Here is a 6,004-nt window from a genome sequence, read left to right as displayed (position 1 = left end):
ACTGTGTGGTCACTGGAGAACAGAGATGAAGTCCACCACTGTGTACAGAGCCCTTACTGTGTGGTCACTGGAGGACAGAGATGAAGTCCACCGCTGTGCACAGTGCCTCCACTGTGTGATCACCGGTGCCGTGGCAGGCTTCCTACACACAGAGCTGAAGACCACCAACCACACAGCAAGCTGTCCCCCTGGCAGCCCCCTAGCTCTGTGTTCCACACTCTGCTCTTTGAGAAGGAGGCTGCTGCACACCTGTGCTGCTCGGGCAGTATCCTAACAGGTACAGCTGCATTCCTCGCTCACCGCAAGGCTGTCGATTTGCTAGATCCTGATTGCTGATTGAATTTCTCTTGGGACGGTCTTGTCTGATGTGTGATTGGGAGATACTTCTCTGTCACCTTACTGGACAGTTTGTAGAGTGCACCAGGTACCTTCTGAATCTGAAACAGCACCAGAGAGCAGCTGCAGTGGCACAGAATGTGTCCGACGATCAGGTTAGGTGTTGTACCTGTAAACAGCAAATGCTAGCTCTGACACTTTGTGCCTCTCTAAATAAACTGGATGGAGGAGTATCGGGTCCATAAATGGCATGGCTGCTGATTCTAGAAGCCAAATTTTATTTCACTTTATACAAGAAAAAAAATCTTACATTTCTGTATCCTGGGGCTGACCAAAAGCTCAGTCAGTAAAGTGCTTGCCTTACAAGATCCCAAATTTGATCCCCAGACCCCAGATTTCATAAAAGCTAGACAGTGGGGTATGCTTTTATAGTCCTAGTGCTGGGAAAGCAGAGACGAGCAGATTCCTGGGGTTTGCTGGTCAGACAGCCTTGCCTGCTCCATATGCTCCATGCCAACGAAAGATCCCCATCTCAAAACAAAAGCCAGAGAGGAGTGAAGGATAGCACCCAAGGTTGTCCCTGATCCCCACCCACATGTTCACACATGACCATGAATGACCACACACATGAACATGCATAGACAGAAGAAAATTTTGACATCTTCCTATTCTTAGTAAAGCCGGCCTTTGAACTGATTGTCTCAGAAGCATCTATTAAATGTTTGGTACAAGCACTCAAACCTGTTTGAATACCTGTGCAAGCCCTGGGTGTCCCAAGATGAAAAAAGACTATGTCTGTACTCCCAGAAGCTCACACACAAAGAGAAGAAAAGTCGGGCATGATTGAAAATAGACCCATCCATCCCTTCTAAACACCCCGGAGCCGTCTCGGGAATCCCTTGATATTGCGATGTTCTTTTATGAGTCTTTTTTTTAAAAAATCTATTTTTACCACCTGCTTGTCTTCCTCTTTCCCAGTCAAAGTTAATTGCTTAGCGGTTGCTTTCCAAAGTACACCTGAAAGCATTTTGCTGCGATGATCAAACTTCCTAAGCACAGTGGCATTTTTTTTTTCTTAAAATGCTGGGCACTTCTACTTCTAGTTCTCAGCACTTGAAAACCCAACGAAGTCAAAACCTTCCCTGGGGAATTAAAATAATACATCGACGGCACCACACCTAGGCTGAAGCAAAAGCCTAAAGACAGGCAGAGTGGCCGAGCTCTCCGTTACAAAGAGACACGCTGGAAAGGAGGGAGGCTTTGAAGGAAGCAGACAGAATGGATTTAAACTTGAAACTTTCCGACGATGTGACATTAGGAAAGTTCCTGATGTCTCTGAAATTTAGTTTTCCTTTTCTTTCCTTTTCTGTTTCACCACTGGGAACTGAGCCTAAGCAAGCCCTGCTCCAATGATCCACAGCTCTGGTTTTCTGATGAAAATGTCTCATGCCCTCAGTAATACAAGGACTAAAAAAAAAAAAAAAAAAAAAAAAAGTTGGTGACATGTCTCACACCTAATCAGCTCTTCATAATTTGTAGGTATTGCTAAATTATTCCTAGCTCAATTACGTCTAGAAATTACATTATTAACTACAAGTTGGATAATTACACACCAATAAAATAGCTGATTTTAAAATCTTGTTAAATAATGAAAATCTATGATAGAACAGGTTTTTTCCAAATAAACAGGTTTTCTGCCCTATATATTTAATATATTTAAGACAGAGAGAGAAAGAACATGAAGTTGGTTGGTTAGGGAAGTGTGGGGGGGGGGAGCTGGGTAGGAAAAGGAATATTCCGTCTCAAAAAATTAAATGGACATGATTGCTCAACCTCTTTATCACTGCTGGAAAGCTCTCGGTCACACTGAGACCGTCCTAGAAGAGGAAAGGACAAAGTCACCCACCCCGCCCCTGTGCCACTCACGGTGACTCTGCTGGCCTGGAGTCTCCTGCCTTCCTTTTCTCTTCGCTGTATATGCTATGCAGGGTTCTCTGATCTCTGGTGCTCCCACCATGAGGAGGGACTGTGACAAACATGAGGGAACACCGGTCAGTGGGCCAGTCAGCTGCCTGTCAATAAACAAGGAACTGTGTGATTGGCCGTAGGGAGAGAACGCTGGTTATGGCTCACAGTTTGGGTGGTTCCGGACTAGGACTTTTGTTCCTGGTGCTTTTTAGAGACGAGGCTACACACTGTAAAGAAGGGAAAGGGTAGGAAAAGAAAGCCAGAGTCCCACCATCCTGTTGGAAGGTCTGTCTCCATGGACACAAAGAACTCTCGCTAGGTTGCATGTCTTGAAGCTTCCAATAGTGGCGAACAGAGAACCACGCCTCTAACACAAGAGCCAGAACCCATCCAGAACACCCGAAAGCGCTAGGGAGGAGAAAGAGGATGCATTGCAGCTGAAGATCTCCATTACCCCATCTCAATTCCATATTCCTTTTACATGGTCAAGAACTGGTTTTTAACCACAGATTATGGAATCACTGTGGAAAAATGATGAGAATATAATCCTGGAGTTTAAGATCTTGCAGAATCCAGGGTTCCTGAGTCCGAATGACTGATTGAAAAGCTCAGCAAAATCCCAAGCGTAATTGTTTCTAGGGGCTGAGAAAAGCACTCACTGCTGCTCTTGCAGAGGATGAAAATTCAGTTCCCACCACCCAATCAAGAGGATCACAGCTGCCTGTAACTCTAACCCCAAGAGGAGAAAACGCCCTCTTCTGGTCTCTGAGGGCACTGTACACAGGTGTGCGTGCACACACATACACACACACACACACACGAATAAAAATAAAGTAAAATGTCCAAATTAAAAAGAAATAAAATAAAATTTTAAAAAATTAAGTAGACAGTAATAAAGGAGAACCTGGTATCAGATTCTAACCTGGACACACACACATGTGCATGATCCGTGGTACCTGCACATGCCTGAACATGAATCATACATGAAAATTTAAAGTATAATAAAATTTAATTATATCTGGTGAATATATATCAACAGGATGAAGCATTATGAATCAGCTCACACTTCTTGGAAGCTTTGAGCAGATAAGGCGGACAGACAGAAAGGGGAAACAACTAAGTTTAACAACAGTGCAAAGACGTTTCAAAACAAGAGACTGGTGGAAGAAAAGGCAACGACTATTATCTCAGTGGCAAACTTTTGAATGAAATTAATCCTTCTTGTTCATGTAGACTGAGAAGTTTGCTCAGCAACAGCATTTTCTCAGCAGTCTCCCTTCCCTGCCAACATCCCAGCTCGAGGAGGAGGGATCCTGCGTCTCGGGATACCTCAGCTCAGCCCTTTGACCTGTCCTTGGTAGCATCCAACAGCCATGTTTGTCGTTGGCTAAACCATGAGCCACCACCACTCCATGGATGATTAATAAGAAAAACTGAAAGAATTAATGAATTTCACAAATCAAATGCATTGTTTTCCAGAAATGCATTATTTATAGCAAAAAAATCAATTAGTAAAACTCATTCCTTGCACTATATTTACAGAATACCTCAAGAGCTACAGCTGGAAATAATGGATATCACCCTAAAGCATGGAAGGCCTGTGAGCTTCCAAATGCCCTATTGTAAACCAAGCTAATTATCGCAACAAACCTGCTTTAATTGATTTTATTTATTTATGTGCCTGCTTTAATTGCATCACCCTCACGGTACTCACTTTTGCAGCCCTGTGTGGTGAGATAAAATATAAGCCGCCTGCCAAGAACAAATGCTCGCTGGGTGATTGCGGCCATTTTTGTTGATAACTTTTAGGTTGATAACTTGATTCGTGTAACTAATGATTTCATCTCTCTGAAGGAGAAGAAGTCGTAGAGACAGAGAAACTGGAGTCAAGTAGGGGGTAAGAAGTGAAGTCAGGGCTAGGGAAATGGCTCGGGCTGCAAAGTGCTTGAGGCAAACCCGAGGATCTGAGTTCAATTCCCAGACCCATAGGAAAAGGCTTGGTGTGGCAGAGTGTGCCTGTAATGCCAACACCGGGGACGCCAGGGATCACAGGTGGGTCTTAGGCTTGGTGATCAGCCTAACTGATGCTCCATGCCCAGTGAAAGACGTCGTCTCAACAAATAAGATGAAAGACAATTAAGAAAGACATCCAATGTAGACATCTGAACACACGCATGAGCACGGACACTCAGAGAAAAACTGATGGGGAAGGGGAGATGTTGAGAAGGAAACGATGTTTTCAGGTTGGGGATGCAGTTACATGGTAGAGCGCTTGGCTAAAGTGTAATGCACAGGGTACCAACTTCAACACAGAAGGAAGAAAGATAGTGGGGGATCATTGTTTCGTTTTAGGAGATGCTGCAGCCACTAATAGAAAGACCAAATTCTAAGAAAAGTGATTCAAATAAAAATGAACTGAACGAATTTCTTATTAACTCTGGGACAGGCGATGGCTCAAGAGAAAAAAGAAGGCTGACAGAATTCTGACACACAGTTGTCAAATAATCCCACGGAGGAAGAGAAAAAAGCAGAAACATTACCACAGGCGAATGTCGCGAAGCTGAAGGAAGCGCATCAGGCGGCTAAAATCCAAAAATAAGACCAAGTTGTTAAACACACTAACGATTGACAAGAAGAGTTTTGTGTGTGATCACACACAATGAAGGAAAAGATCTAAAAGAAGAGATCCGTGATCCTGGACCACCGATAGTGCGGAAATGATAGAAATTATGGGATGCACACTCCTTACATGTTTGTTTCCTGTGAGGGTGATACTGGTAAGCCAGACACACAGGATGAAACTCAGTGGTAGACCAAAAGAGCAAGATTAGATGGATCCTGCTCCAGAATGGTAGGCTCAGTCCTGGTCAGGTACATCCCATTTTAACATCCATAAAGAAGAAACCGGAAAAGGAAGTGACTGGACCTCATTGGAATTTGCACTAAGGAAGCTCCCAGAGAAGAGAAGGTATTAGAAGTTAGAGACAAGCTAATATTGACTTAACACACTTTAAAGATGAGGCATGGGGCAGGATGAGTTTCATTAATTAAACTCAGAGTTCTGTGTTGATTCTGGGCAAGGAAGGAATTGAGAAAAAAATCAAAGTGGATCCATTTGGAGCCAACATGGATTTGTGATAACAATTCAAACCAGACCCAACTCATTTTCTCTCTTGATAAAATTAAAAGAGCGGGAGACAAGAAAAAAATACTGAGGACATATGTGTCTGAATTCCCGCTAGGCATTTGACAGGCTCTCTCTCTTCACCCTTGCAGGGAGCACAGCATTTCTCAAATTGGTGTCTGTGAAGAACAGACTTCCACAAGATATCCAATAGGTGTGCAAGAGCACATACAAACACATTGGGAAAGGCGTCAAACAAGATGCAAATCTGTCTCAGCATTTTGAAGCATAACATATAAGGTAAGAAGCACTGTGGCTCTCCAAAGAGGCAACACAGTGCACAGCACCTCATAAACTTCTTTTAAACATTGCATCAATTCTTGCTTAGGTACACGTACTAATATCCTCTAGAAAATTCTGATAAATGTTTTATTAAGATAAGAAATATGTATAACGGGGTGGTGGTGGCTCACGCCTTTAATCCCAGCACTCAGGAGGCAGAGACAGGTGGATCTCTGTGAGTTCAAGGCCAGCCTAGTCTACAATAACTAGTTCCAGGACAGGATCCAAAAACCC

Source organism: Microtus ochrogaster, assembly GCF_000317375.1.
Source record: "Microtus ochrogaster isolate Prairie Vole_2 chromosome 14 unlocalized genomic scaffold, MicOch1.0 chr14_random_2, whole genome shotgun sequence".
In the NCBI taxonomy this organism is placed as follows: Eukaryota; Metazoa; Chordata; class Mammalia; order Rodentia; family Cricetidae; genus Microtus; species Microtus ochrogaster.
This window is presented reverse-complemented; position numbering follows the sequence as displayed.